This window comes from Molothrus ater, chromosome 1 (assembly GCF_012460135.2).
Source record: "Molothrus ater isolate BHLD 08-10-18 breed brown headed cowbird chromosome 1, BPBGC_Mater_1.1, whole genome shotgun sequence".
Lineage (NCBI taxonomy): Eukaryota > Metazoa > Chordata > Aves > Passeriformes > Icteridae > Molothrus > Molothrus ater.
Genome location: NC_050478.2, coordinates 128,536,095 through 128,551,143, shown reverse-complemented (window position 1 = coordinate 128,551,143; position 15,049 = coordinate 128,536,095).

Sequence of the window (15,049 nt, the reverse complement as noted above, 5' to 3'; positions counted from 1 at the left end):
GCCTTCATATAGTATCCTGTTTAATGTTTTTGCTGACACTAATCCATATGCATTTCTGGTTCTTACTCTTTAACTTGTCTCTTGCAGTACTGTTTGGGCAAGATTCCTGAATCATCATGGCAAAATTATGGCTCTTTAGTGATAAGAGGCCATAATGTATCTTTGACTCTCTGGATCACTTACCTTTATGGGGTGATGCAGGAAGAGAAGCAGATCTGAAGAGCTATAAGTAGGATGATGAGAAGAAGTGGAACAGATCAGGAAATAGGCTGATGCTGGCTGTGTGCCTGTTGTACTAATACAGTGCACTCTGTGCCAAATACAGTTTATTTTCTTCCTGAAATACTGAAAAAATTGAGGGAGAATATGCAGTCCAAAATATGGCTTGTGACACAGCTGTAGTCAAGTCTTGCACGATTTGCAAAACCAGACTAATCTCCTGAAATGTGATTAAAAATTTTCAGCCTTGTCAGTTTTGCGTGAGTTGAAGCTGTTGATTATTGATTTGTTGAGTCATGGTAACCTCTGGTGTGAACAAGCCCTGCTGCTTGGAATTTATTAGCTTTGCTGCAGAACTCTGAATGTACTGAGAGCTTTTGGTTGTGGAGTTGGTTAGGTTGTGGTGTGGCATTGGTGTGGAGCAGTGGGTGTGAGCCATGTCCAAAGGATCTCCTCATGTTCTAACACCTTTGTGAACTGTTGCTTTCAGAGAGAATCCGAGTGGTGCAACTCAAATGATTGGGGTTGGCTAAAAATTAGTAGAAAGATTGTAACTATGCTGAAAAAAGGAATTTTAATGTTAGGAGAGTACTCAGAGTCTGTGCATTCAGTTATGAATTCCTTCTCCAAAATCTGTGGATGTAGTTTTACACAGAGATTTGTCTTGGCATCAAGTGGCGCACCCTCTTATCATTCCAGGAAAAAGTGTTTTCCAGAGTCAAGTCTTGCTGTGACTTATTGAAACATGCTAGTTGTAAAATCAGTGTAGCTCTGAGCTGGGACTTTCTGCTTGGAAATCAGTTAATTGGAATTTTGCATGGATACTCTTTCAGTTCAGAGGATCCATGGCCATGGATTTATATGCTGTTGGGCTATCTGCTGTTGATTTATCCCTTTTGGAAACTCTTACAGTTTGTCTTTGGTGCTTTTTGTGGTCATCCACCTGAAGTGCATAATGCAACAACACTCAAAAACATTTATTTAAATGTAGTAGTTGCCAGGTGGTAGCTGTGCTTGCAAGAAGTGCTCATGTAGGTCTGTTACAGGCCATTGCTGAAATGGTTTAGAAATTAAAATAAAGGAGCTGGAGCCCTTAATAAGTTCTTATTTGGCAGAGGTTTTTATTATTTTTTCCTTTCAGTGATTTGAGGGGTGTAATCAGACCTCATCTTAATCACCTTAATGGTGCTACCTAGATTTATCAAAATGACTGTATGTAGAAAGACGATGGATACATGCATCTGCATGTATGTGTACCCAAGTGTATGCAGAATAAAATCCTTAGTACCACATAAAATACTGAAAATTAAAGGAAACTGGTAATGTTTCCCTTAAAAATTTTGATGTTGTTGATTAAAGAAAAAAAGGAAAATGACATTATTTTCTAAACCAATGCCTACAGACCTGCTAATTAAAAAAGCCTCCAGACTTCTGTGTATATTCTTTCTTTGGGGAGATACCTAAGAAGTGGTTTGAAATAAAAATAATTTCTTTATTGCATAAATACGTAGAACAGTATTCATAGCATTGGTGAATTCATAGCCTTGGTGTTTCATGATACAGCAGCTATGGAGTCATCAATGTTTTATTTCTATTTCATCATAGCCAAATTATGTAATGAAACTGATATTTGAATAAAGTAATTTCTTTTACTCTCCATATGTTACAGATACCTAAAACAAACTAAATGACCACTCAGGTATGTGGAAGTATATAAACCTTTAGACCAACTGAAAATTTCAACAGGATGGTTTTTTGCCTGTGTCTGCATGACCCTTCTTCACTTTGCTCATGATAGCAATACCTTAGCAATACCCTGGCTTTTGGGATGAGGGCTTTTTTTAGTTTCCCCTCCCAAGCCAGAGGACCCCAGGCTGTTGTGATTCCTGTATCATCAAGCTTGTAACAATATAAAACAATACCTGTGTGCACACCTACACACAATACAAACAATAAACACTGCCAGCCACAAATCCCAGGGGCAGAGTGCAGTGCCTGTATTGGCACCTGTGTAAACAGAGACTGGGCTGGGTGTTGCTGCTCCTCCCTCTTCCTTCTCCGGCTGGCCAGGCTGAGCCTCACCTCTGGGTGTCCACACAGCTGCAGTGGGGCTCTGGTGGCTCCTCTGGGTGACCCTCCAGGAGTGACTGCCATGTTTCCCATTGCAGGCCCCTGGACCTTCAAGTGCCTTGGCCATGTGGTCCTGCTCCAGTGGATCATGCTCCTGTTGTCCTGCTTGTGGGCTAGTCTCACTTGAGGTTTGCTAGCCTTGACAGGTACATGCACACAAGACTAGCTGGAAATACGGTGCAATACTAATATGGGATGGACTGCAGTGTAATTGGTAAGCTGTCTACATGGGACTGGTCCCCTTTATCCTCTTTGTCCTTGGTTTTCCTATGCCTCTTTCTCTCCAGTCTACTTTAGTCACTCCCTTTACACACTTTTTGTGGTTACCTTAAACATCCCAGAGGAAGTTTGGCACACTGCTGCAATCCACTAAAAAAATAATCCTCTAATAAATTTTACACACTCCCTATATTCTTATTCCTCTGAAGTTTTATAATCTTTAGATAATCCCTCAGTTTGCAGAGTTTTCTAGGGAGTTTCCTACACTTGTTTAGTGGGTTTTGCATTAGGAGCAGTCATCTGTATCGTTCCCCTTCCATGTTTTTTGGATTGGTCTGTGCACTTGGTTTTTGCTAATTGTTCTGATCCTTGCCGTGACTTTGTGTTTAATTGGTAACCTTTAGTCAGGTAACATGCTCTGTTATATGGAAGTGTCTCTGCAGTACTTTCCCAGTGACTGGACCAAGAATGTGGTGGAGGCAGTAGATTTCATCTTAACCTTAGATGTATGCAGTGCAGGCCTAGTGCACAGCTTTGCATACCTGATCTGTACTCAGTGGGGGTAAATGCTTATTTCAAGAGGTGTTTATCCCGTGCTTCAGACATTTGTATTTTAGTTAAAACTTGATTTTTATACTTAACATTATGATGTGAAATATGACTAGTTAACTTATGACTATCTGTCTAGGTTTGGACACAATTGCACACAGAGGCAATGAGGTTCAAGATGAGCAAAACCAGTGACAAATGCACACCTTTTGCACCTTCTGCAATTCTGCACCTAAAAGTCTAAAAATGTTTGAAGAGAGATGAATGAGGTTTTGTAACTGAAGACAAAGAAATTTCTGTGGATAATGGTTTGTGGGAAACAAGCTCAGTGTTAAACTAGAGAAAGATGGAAAGGTGTTTGAAGAAGAGGGACTTTAATTAGAAAGAAAAGACTGATGTGCTCACCCAAGACTTCTGGGGCCTTAGAAGGTGTGCGAAGAATTCTAGCACAAAATCAAAGATCACAGTTCAAATACCACCAACTAAAAACTGAAGTGAAACTTCAATTTCAGCACTGAAACTGCTGAAAGTGTCATTGCTTACTATAATAAATGAAAAAAATATACACTTCTCTCAGTTGGATATTGTGTGCTTTATAAATAGTTTGAAACAACCTTAAGGACTTAATTTCAAAGGTAGTGAGTAATTACTGTTAGACTAACTTAAGGCAGAGCTGCTGTTTTCCAGTGCCTTCAAAGTTTGATCTGTTATCTCTGAAGTTTTTAGAATATAAAGTGGAATATCTTGAGTTTAATTTTTTTTTCTATTAATGAATATTAGTATATTTAATGATTTCATTTTGTCCAGGGCTGGAGCAGTGTCAGCAGGTACAAAAAGTGTGAGCTTATAGCATGTTGCATCATGTTTTCTACTTTTATGGCTTGTGTGGGCAAAACCAAAGATCTTTCAGCAGACAAAAGAGCATTGCTGATTATTAAGAAGATAAAGGGATGGAGATGGTATTTTGACTGTCATTGTAAAAATGTGATTAAAAACCATAATATGATAGAAAACCACAGATTTAATATAGATTCAGTAGACATATTGTGTTCATGTATTTATTACAATACTGACATCCAAGCCTCTAACTTGTATTCAGTCAGAGTGGAATTATTTGAAGATGTGGGATTTTATCTAAGAGCCTTATTGTAGAATATGACAATTTTTTTCAGCAACCTGAAAAATGCCAATTACTTACAAAGCAATATATGAAAGCTGTAGTGGTGTAAAGAACAAGTGGGCTGTGGGGTGCAGCAAGGGATAGGGGATCTGTTACACCTGCTAAGAGAGGCCATTGCATCAAACAACTGCCTAAAACAACTCCACTAGTTCATGACAGAGCCAAGCCTTATCAACAGCTGCAGAGTCCCAGTCTGGGCACTCCTGCATTTGCTATCTGGGGCAAACATCCCTGGGTAGCTAAGCAGCAGCATTCATCATTACTCATTTCCCTTTCACTCTGTCCTGTGAGAACAGCTGTTTGCTGTTTTTCTGCACTTTGAGATCTAGGGTAGAGATCGAACAGTACCTGAGGATGAAATCACTTCTTCCTATTTGTAAAACTCTTTTGATCTGAGGATTCCAGATTTTCCAGCGTTATGGTTTTCTTTCTCTTCTGTTTTTGTTCTCTTCACATCCCTGCTTCCCAAAATAGCACCTCAGAAATTCTTGCTTTCTCTGTGGTTATCATTGACTTGGCTGAATGACTTAGGTTTTGCTAATCAGAAAATAGAAATACTTCTTTTTTGAGGCTATTTCTACTGTATAATATCTGGGGCAATATTACTTCTAATCCCTCCAAAAATGAGGATAGTTTTGCTTTTAAAGACCTATGGTTGCTTTAATCATTTGCAGATGCCTGTGAATCTACACTATGGTGTGCGCAGTATTTGGGATGCATTAAGGGAAAGGAAACCTGGACTCACAAATTCATGGAGGGTGAGAAGCCAGGAGAGCCAAAGGGGAAAGATTATTACCAAAATGTAATTGCAAACTGGCCAAAGGGGTGCAGTTTGGCATGGCAGGAGATGGGGGAGCTATGAGGCACAGATCAAAAAGAAAGGAACATGTCAGCAGTTTTCTTGCTCAGTTTGAGTGAAGATGAAAGGGAAAATTCAATCCCTCTTATGCTATAAGAATGTAAGGTGAAATATCAAAAACACCTATTTTTTTTTCCTCACAAATGGGATAATCCAGCATTTAAGTCTGAAGGCAAAAGAATCATTGGCTCAGCTGGGTATCTAAAGGTATCATATTTATAGACCAGCTATTTCAGGAATAGAGCCTGTGTTCTTTTGCATCACTTAAGGCAAAATATAACCTTGGCAAACAAAACCACTGGCAATATTTGCAGTTGCATCATTCTCAAGTGAGTATTTAACATCAGAAAACGTTAGGACATTCATGATAAGCTGCTGTTTTTACATAATCCTATCAGTTATGGCTGTCCAGTAGCTGTGGTACAATATCTCGAACAGAAAATGTTCACTATCACAAGTTAAAGCAGCATGGGATAGGTAACTGGATTATGATACTGATGTCAAACTGTGGAATAAACTTAATTCAGTAATTGGGTGCCCAAATGTGATTTGAAACTAAGGTTTAGTCAGAAGAGGGTTTTTTTCCCCTCCAGGAATAAAGGAATAAAACCAGAAATCTGGCTTAGTGACAATTCCTTAAATTATGGACAATGTGTAGTAATTTGCTTCAAAAGACAAATACCTTTGTGTTTTGTCCCTTACTCTGTAGAGAATCTTTTGTGTGAACAGCCCTAGACAGAGATTTTCACAGAGCTCTCTATGTTGAAGAAATGTCATAGTGAATTTTGGACAGAGCCAAAATTCAAATGGATGGTCACACTAAAGGATGGAGTCACAGTAGCAGACACAGAAAAAATGTGGCAGAACAGATCAGAACTAAATTCTTAAAAAACCTATTTAAATGAGTTTCGTTAAAATGTTTAGTAACCAAAGATTTTATTCATAAGATAGGAAAAGCTAAAATAGTACGCAGTGGATTGCTAAACTAAGCAGTTACATATTTCAGTGAGAAATACCTGAAGGAAGAAACTGCAAATCTGTCAGGTTCTCATTTTATCTGTCTTAATTCAACCTACTTTTCATATCACCAAAAGCATAAGACTTCAGCTGCCTTGAGGAAGTACTATCAGAAGCCAACGCCATCACAGTTTCCCAAATTTTCTTGCAAAACTGCTGCTTTAGTGAATACTGTGCTGAAAATGTCTCTGGTTTTCTTGTCTTTGGGGATGCCAGAGGTCAGGTGTTTTGGGCCACAATGTCCAGTCCAAGATCAGGGCCTGCTTTATTCTGTGCAACTGTTTCTGAGTAGCCAAGGGGAATACCAATGCTGACAGCAGTTTTCCATCTGTTCCTTCCTGACCTGCAGATATATGTTTAATGCATAGCTACAAAAGACTCTTAGCTTGTCATGGAGGGCGTTAGATTTCCCTGCTGGAGGCCAGCCACGGCAAAGCAAAGCTTTCCACTTGAGTCATTTGCTCACAGTCGAAATCGTGCAAAAGTTGCTGTTTTAGTGAGGTAATGATACTTTCGACTTCCCTCTTATGGAGCAATACAATTCTCTGAGGTCACACTGGTTTTTATCACCTTTGTTTATCAACTTTCTGACTTCAGGACATTTTATTCAGTTCTGACAGTTCCCAAGCAGCGTGTTTTTTATCAATGTCTCCAGGAAGCAGATACCATCAGCAATGTCCAGACCTACATGTGCGTGACATGACCACAGAATTTCATTGTCTTGATGACGTGTTACCTCCAAAATACAGTAAATTCACTATTAACTTCAAGCCAGCTGGTTAGAGATCTTGGTCCATCTATCTGGTGTCTTAATGAAAACCATAACATTTTCTGGGTATTGTACAGATTCACTAAAAGATTTCAGAGATCCTCTTGAAAGCTTCCTGAAAGTCAATACCAAAGGCCACAGTGTAGGTATGTTTGGAATGTGCCCTGTGTCCCACAGTGCACTGGTTGTTCAGTGACAGTGAACATGCAGTCAGCACAAGAGCAGCTGCCAGAAGTAATCTGCTGTTCTTGAGGTACCTGATGATGCAGTGATGTTGCAAATCCAATTCAGTGTAAGTATGTAGGATAATTTTCTGGAGAGGACTGTGATGCTATGTCAGCCTTACAGTCACTAAAATTGTCTTTCAGGTAGTTTTGTAGTTTTTTCTTCTACTTTCTTCTAAAGTGGATCCATTCTCTTGTTCTCAGTTCAAGGTTTAGAGCATCATTTTGTGATTCTTTTTGCTGCCTTTGAGCTGATCTGATCTGTTTTACCCTACACTGTGTTGTGCCTTCCAGTTCTTCGCTTTTAAGCTATTTTTGTGTTAATGGAAGATTATTTTCTCACAGTTTTTGTCTTATTTAAATTAGCAACATAGATTATTTTTCAATTGATAGGGCAGTTTCATTATGAAGTGGAAGTCTCCTCCTTAATTTGGGGTAGGGTTTCTTTTATGGTAGTGGTATTTCCTCCTTCGTTTTTTATTAGCTAATTCTAGCTATTATTAAAATCAGGAGCCCCCTTTTGGCTATCTGCAAATGTGATGTCTTTTCTTCATAAACATTTATTCACTTTTTCCATTTTAATGGGACTTTGTCCTGACCATTTGGGAAGTACTGTTTTGCTGGTCCCTTTCTGGCAATGCTACTCCACAGCATTGCAGTGACCCAGCCCTATTTTTATTGAAAAATACCAGAAAAGTCTTAGTTCTACTAACATATTTTGCTGAGGATACTCAAGTTTTGTTTTTGTGAAACCTGAAAATTATGCCTTTCAGTGGAAAAATAGCTTTTTAAAGAAAAGCATTTAAACAGTATGCATTTGAGTGGCTATTTTTTATTTACTCCTGCAAGTATTTTATTTATTTTCCACAATGGCAGCATATATGTCACATCACTGTTGGCACCTAAAACTTACATACTCAAACGTTCAGAGGAACAAACAAAAATTAATACAGGTTAAAACCATGTTGTGCCCGTATTTTATTATCACTAGTCTGATGTGATTTTGTGGGCAGAAGAACATGCTCTTGCCATCAAGAGATAATTTACTTACCAAAGTTGGATAATGTCTTTATTGGTGCTGCTGTGTGAACAGATTCCAGATCCCCAGTCATGTTCTATCCATAATTAGTCCTCCCTACTTTCCCATTTATGCCCAGCCATGTCGATGAGGGTGTGCTACTGTTAATAAGGTTCTGTAAGATGTTTTAAGAAGTTGTTTTGTATCATGGTACCATTTGGAGGCTTTTCATCCTCACTTACTTGAACTGTGTACCTGCTGCTTTGCTGCTAATTGGTTCCTCATCAGTCTCACAAGGCTTTTTATGTGGTGTCACTCACAATCAGTGCAACTTATCTGTTTTCCTCCAGCAGGGGAACCTCAGTAGTTCATGATTTTATTATTGTTCTTCAATTTGATACAATCTGTTCCTGACCATCTGTACCCACTCATGCTGAGAATATCAATACTGTAATTTTCCATCTCCCTCATAACTTGAGCTGATTATTCCAGCTTGCAGCATTGGATGTACATGCCAGGATCTTATACGTAACATGGAGAAGCAGATACTTCAAGGTTTGAGCTTCTTGCTGAGATGGGATTGGACTGATGCTTGTTGCACAGATTCACTTGGGGCTATCCACTAATCCAAGGAACTGAGATAGATATTGTTATGGAGACAAAGTGAAGGCTTAGCCAGTAATATTTCTGAAGAGGAAGGTGGTCAACCTTGCATCCAGCTCCCACGCTTGAAGAATCAAGAGAGAAATTTCTGTCTGGCCTCTATCTTTGATTTACCCAGCCTTGGTAGATGTGTTGGGAGCTTCCATAATCCTGCTGACATAACTTTGGATCAGAGTCTCCTAAGCAGCCCAACAGAGCAAGGTACCAGGTTCAGAAATGGGGGAAAATGTGGGTTTACCTCTGTGTGGGGTGCGTGTGCATGCGCGTGCGTGTGTGTACTTTGCATAATTCTGGCAATTTGTATTCTACTGTACTTAGAATTAAGCAGGTTAATTTAGCTTTTCCTCTATTTGTTCATATCTGGTGCTTAGAGGATTTGGAAAATCCTATTCTCAGCCATCAGCTAATTTCATAGAACCTACAACAACTGTTACATGTTATCTGGTGGACTATTATATGATTGGGTTTTTTTTGAATTTTTTTTTCTTCACATGATGTAAAATATTTCTAAATGGCATGTGATTAGAAATCTGATAAATTCTTTCAGTATTTAATCTTTCAGGTTATGCAGACTGCTGCATTTGTGTGTGTGAGAATATAAGGGAAAATAAAGACACATAATGGACTATATGAGGAGGTTTCAGTGGTGTTATAAAGCACAGGAGTAAAGTTCAGATAATTTATGGTCCACTTAGCAGAAACTCTCAATGGAATAATACCTCTATAAATCAAAAGTATTTACTTTGCCCATTCCTTATTTTTAATATGTGATTCTGACTCATGAATTCATGCCCTGTAGAAATTTCTATACCTTCTTGAGTCATGCAAATGTTGTCTCCTATCACCCCAGATACTGCTTTCTTGAGTGATTAGCTCTGTTTCACCCTACACTGTTTTCATATATTTTTTACTTCATCTAACTTCACCATTTTGGGGAAAAGATACTGTGCTAATTTTTCTTCTTTTTCAAAAATAGTATAGAATTTGTTGTACCAAAATTGGAGAAGTACAAGAGGCAATCAGTATATACATGATGTAGAACCAAATACGAAAAAAAAAGTATACACGAACAGAATAATTTGTGCTGCTTCCTTCATGTTACCTTTCTCCTGCTTCAAAGGTCTGATCACAACAAAATGTCTTTTTGAAGGACATGTGGACATCATCTACTAGGGAGACAAAGTACTTCTCCTCAGCTAGTGAACAGGTTTACCTTTTCCTCTTTTTAAGATATTCTGTGAGAGAATAAAGCAAAGCTGAGACATCCTTGCATGTACTTCTCATCCTATGAACTGATAGAAAGAAACATGACATAAACAATGGAATTAAATGCTTGCTGGATATGGAATTATGGACAGTAACAGTGTAGGGCAATAGCAGGTAACTCTATGGAAGCCGAAGATGTTACATCAGGTGGACAAAGTCACAGGAAGCAACTTTCTGACTAGAAATGAGAAGTAGTTCCTTGTGAGGGAAGCAAAGAGGTATGTGTCCAACATGTCCTGTTTGCTCTCAGGATGTGAGTCAGCAGTGCTGGATTTGTTTGCACTCACCTGCTACTGCAGGTTAGGGGCTAGGCTAAAAGGCTTTACTGAAGCCCAGGCAGACAATGTCCACAGCCTTTCCCTCATCCACAAGGCAGGTCACACCATCACAGAAGGAGATCAGGTTGGTCAAGCAGGACCTGCCTTTCATAAAACCAACCTTGCCAGGCCTGATTTCCTGCTTGTCCTGTACATGCCCCATGTTGGCACTCAAGATGATCTACTCCATGACTTCTCTGGCACTGAGGTCAGGCTGAAACCTCATTGAAACCTTGTTCCAGCCTTTCTTGTACACATTTGCTAATTTCCAGTCAACTGGGACCTCTACAGTTACCCAGAACTACTGGTGATGACTGAAAGCAGTGTGGCAAGCTCTTCTGCCAGCTCCATCAGTACACTTAGGTGGATCCCATCTAGCCCCATAGACTTGTGGTGTTTCAATCACATAGCAGGTTGCTGGCTATTTCCTCTTGAATTATGGGAGCTTCATTCTGCTCCCAATCTCTGTCTTCTGGCTCAGAGGACTGGATAGCCAGAAAACAATCGGTCTTGCTGTCAAAGACTGAAGCAAAGGAGCCATTAAGTACCTCAGCCTTGTCCTCATCCTATGTCACTGTTTCCCTCTGCATCCAGAATTGTCAAATGTTGATTTGTCCTACACACCTTGTGGACATAAGAAGCAATGCTTTATTTTAGTGTATAACTTAGTTTTCTGTATTTTTATGGCTGAGTTTTGAATCGGTTTGAACTCCTGATGGCCATGAATACTTTTGAAAACAACTGTGAATGATGGATGGATGAATACCTATGAAATCCACAGTATCACCAACAAAATGCCATCAGCTGTTATTGATTTTTTTTGCTTGGTATCCTTTGAAATAGTTGGCACAGGGGAGACTGCACACAGAACATGGCTACTCATCAGACCAGGTCATATTCAAGACAGAAATATAGGAAAAAATGCACCCAGATAACTAGAAAAAATTATTTGGATATTTAATGTTGAGACATACAGTGGGAAGTAAGAAAGGTTATTAATCTGCCCACTGTTATGGAAAGAAGTACAGCAGTAGTGAGACAAGCATTGTAAGGACAGGGCTGCTTTACTGAAGCAACTATAGACATGTGCCCCTTAGTGCAGCTGGGTACTTGCCAATACCTGCTCAGTTTGCTCCATGGAGAGCATGAACAATTGCTGTGAAAATATTTCCTATGGAAAAGTAGAGACGAGGCTGGGAAGTCTTTCTGCACAAGTGTATCCTCTTTGGCTTTGTAGTTTATAAATTCTGTAGCACTAATCCGAACTGTAGTACAGTGGTTAATGACGTTTAGGCTAAGCAGCTGTGTTAACTCAGTGTTTCATACTTTGTGGCTATTAGGGTAGTTACTGGTCTTGTTCTTTTCTTTTCCAACTCATAAACCCTCTGTTTTTGAAAGTGTCATCTACTAATTTTATGGTGGATGTATTCCCTTTTATAAGAAACAAGGCAGACTTTAGCAGCTGATAGTCTAAAATATTGTCTCTCTAGAAGATTCTCTGCACACTGGCAGTGGAAGAACTCCTTTTGCATTCAAAGTAGGAGATTCCTTGCACCTTCTTTTTTGATATACCTCTTTGAAATGCAAGAGCAAATGTCAAAAATGATCTCATATTTTATTATTCCTTTCCTTCCATCCTTCCTTTGTAAGACCATTCTTTACAGAGAATTTTTTCCTGTCCACTATAAAAACAGACTTTGTTCAAGTGCTGCTGCTTATACTTCACTATCATCAGGAAAGCTGGAAATAAAATTGTAACTTGTAATCCATTTATATTTTAAATACCTTTGTCTGACAGCAATCCTAACATACAGTTTTTGTATCAATTTGTAAGATGCTGTAGCATGAGAAAGGTAATAATTGTACTCAAAGGTTGTGTATTTTCGGAGACAAATATTGCTAGTAAAAATAGCCAGGTTTTTGTGCATGTGAATCCCTTCTCAGAATGTTTTGATTTTCTACTTATTAGAAAATCATTATGAATGTAATTATACTAATGTAGCTAGTGAATGAATCTTGTTTTAATCATACTTGTACTTCTAAGTATGGCAGAATCCTGGTCTGGAGAGCAGAACACAAAGCAGCCATCATCATGTTACTACGCGTTTGCTGACTCTCATTTGGCCTAATGCAATTTTCCCCTTAGCCTAGTAAAATGCCAAAGTTGATTAACGTTGATTAAGACTGTTCATAAACTTTTCATGCTGCACAGTTTGATTTTATCTGAGGCATGTCAACTAGGATCTCATGGGGAGCCTTTTCAGGGAAACAGTGCTAGAAAGTGTCAAATAAGTGCTAATGATCTCAATGTACAAGAAAGAAATTGTTTTCCAATTAGACTTTAGCTTTTGCCATTCTAGTGCCTTCTGTCTCTGGAGTGTAAAATGAACTTTCACAAGATACTGGCTCCTTTCTTCATGTACTGGAGCTAAAATTGTAATGTATGCTTACTTGAATTTAAAAAAAAATTAAGTTGCCTGTAGCATTGTGCTTTTAGGAACAGTTTCACAATGCTACTCCTTCTGCCTTTATCTATTATTTGAATTAATTGAACTTCCTGATAATTTTTGGTCATTTGACAGATGTGCAACCTAGAAAGGTACATTTCTAGATAGAAAATACCAGATGCTAAACTTTAATTATCATCCCTTTCAGGCATGTTTTCATTATCAAAACTGCTATAGTCTGGGTCTGTGAGAATATACTGTAGTTGAAAATCCAAACAGCTAAAGCCCTGCTTCCTTTGGATTTTGAGGAAAACAGAAAGTCAAACCAGTATTTCCTATCTCTTGCCAACAGAGAGGTCAGAGCTTAAACTGGATGCAGTAAAAAAGGAACCTCAGTAATGGACTGGTTTTGCATTAATGGATGTTACCTTGAGAACTTTCCACTCAAATGCTACTTTGGGAAAACTCTAAACAGTTCTACTCCAGCAAAGATGCTCTGTCTCCCAAATTCTGTCTCATTTTTCTTCAAAGATCAGTTTAACACCATCTTGTAATAATGTCCATGAAAAAATAGTAATCTTTCACTTCTCTAGTGTTGCTACCTTTATCTTACTGCTGTCTTCTCATTTCAATTGCATTTGTCTGAGTTACCCATGAATTGTGTTTTGTCTGTGGCTCTCTGAGTTTTCTATGGCAATAGGCTGTTTCTTGTGCTATTTTTTCTATTGATTTCTAGGGCACTAGACTCTTCATACACGATTAGGCTTTCTAAGCATGACTGTAATAATAACAATAACAACAACAACAACAAATCAGGACGTTATTAATACTTTTAATAATGAATAATAAATTGAGAGACAGAATCACATAGTGCAGTCCACAAAAGAAAAAAAAAAGAAAAAAAAAGAAAAAAAAAGAAAGAAAAAAAGAAGAAAAGAAAAAGGGCAAACAGTCATTTCTATCTTGTATAAAATCAGGAGATTGGGGACTTTCAAGATGTCACTACAATAGGAATGAATATATTCCTGAGATCTGGAACAGGATATTCTGTACCAACTCTGGAGGACAATCTTATGACTGAATTAAAAAAAATCACATGGGACTTAAGAATACTGGTGTTTCTTCTAAAACAGCTTGAGTTTCATAAATGCAGGAGGGGTCATGGAAGAGGGATTAGAAGGCAGCAAAGAGGGAAGATAATGCTGCATCCATAACTTACAGGAACATATGATAATGTTCTAAGCACCAACTGTGCTAATGTTAGCCTGTGCTTTATGTGTTGAATAATGCCTATATATCCATCATTTAGAAACCAGTGTAGTATCTGACAACTCAGAACAATGGAAAAGAAACCAGAGTGCTCAAGCTGGGGACAATTTTTAATACCAATAAAGGTATTAAATATCAAGAAATGATCTGTAAGGGACTAAAAAAATAGATTTGTATAGTTTTGCTAGGATTCTTGGTTCTACAATTCTTTTAGCTGGACAATTTCAACACTGTTGATTTATTACAATCAGGATTGTTAGATTATAAGAATAAACTTGCTGCCCAGTTACTTAGAAACATTGCTGGTACATGTAGAGAATCAAATAGAAATGTATAGCCAAAGAACTGTCATTACATGGGAACTTTTAGGTTCTTTCAAAACTTCCTCCTTTGTCTTTCAATCAACTAACTGAATAATCAAAATTGAACTGTCAAATTCAGACAGAAAATACTGAGTTTAAGATCCTAGATCCTATAAAGATTTTAACCTGCACCTTTAATTCAGCCTGTTTTGTGTCACAAATATGACAGAATATTTCAAACTGAGCATGGAAACAGAACTGCAGGAATGAGACAAAATAAAGTTAGTAGTATTGATCATATTTACAAACTTATATACCCTGTGTGTGTGTATAACTGCTCTGGACAAAACATTCAAGCTACAGAAATCATATTTAGCAAGTATCCCATTCACAGAATAGTTTAGGTTGGAAGGAACCTTTAAAGGTCATCTAATCCACCACTCCTCTGAGCAACATGTTCTAGTTTTATTACCCCTATGATAAAAAAATTTCTTCCTTCTATATATCTACTTTAGTCTGCAACAGGCTAAAATATATTTCCCCATCTAACTTATGGACTCTCTTAAGGTATTTACAGGCCACATTAAGGTTACCAGAGCCT